This window comes from Anneissia japonica, unplaced genomic scaffold, assembly GCF_011630105.1.
Source record: "Anneissia japonica isolate Jap-2015-1 unplaced genomic scaffold, ASM1163010v1 scaffold115423_len910_cov194, whole genome shotgun sequence".
In the NCBI taxonomy this organism is placed as follows: Eukaryota; Metazoa; Echinodermata; class Crinoidea; order Comatulida; family Comatulidae; genus Anneissia; species Anneissia japonica.
The window spans coordinates 249-651 of record NW_022692968.1 but is presented as its reverse complement, the minus strand read 5'-3'; the positions used below and the strand labels follow the sequence as shown (position 1 = coordinate 651).

At 41.2% G+C, this 403-nt stretch overlaps 1 non-coding gene across 1 annotated transcript; it reads left to right on the top strand.

Annotated features, from left to right (window-relative positions):
• Positions 1 to 11: 11 nt before the first annotated feature.
• LOC117100569 lies at positions 12 to 130 on the top strand. Its single transcript, XR_004444138.1, has one exon. It is a non-coding gene; the product is annotated as a 5S ribosomal RNA (ribosomal RNA).
• The last annotated feature ends 273 nt before the right edge of the window (positions 131 to 403 follow it).

Genomic DNA, 403 nt, shown 5'->3' with positions numbered 1-403 from the left:
TATGCACCCTTGTCTACGGCCATACTACCTTCAAAACACCGGTTCTCTTCCGATCACCGAAGTTAAGCAACGTCGGGTCTGGTTAGTACTTGGATGGGAGACCGCTTGGGAATACCGGGTGCTGTAGACACATTATTAATTTTTTTTCTAGAAAATTAATTTTACCAATAGTACCGCATCCATAGCTCTTATAATATTTTCCTAATGCAGGCGTCACTTTGAAGCCTGGACCCACCCTCCTTAGAGGTCGCCAAATAACGTCGAAGTCTAAGGTCAATAAATTTGCTGTTGTAGTGAAATCCTTATCTTGAGTGAGTGAAGCTTTACCTATAAATTTGATGAAAGGTATGAAGCTTTGACGAGTAATTTGTGTTTTCTGGTAATGGGAGATCGAATGCATAGC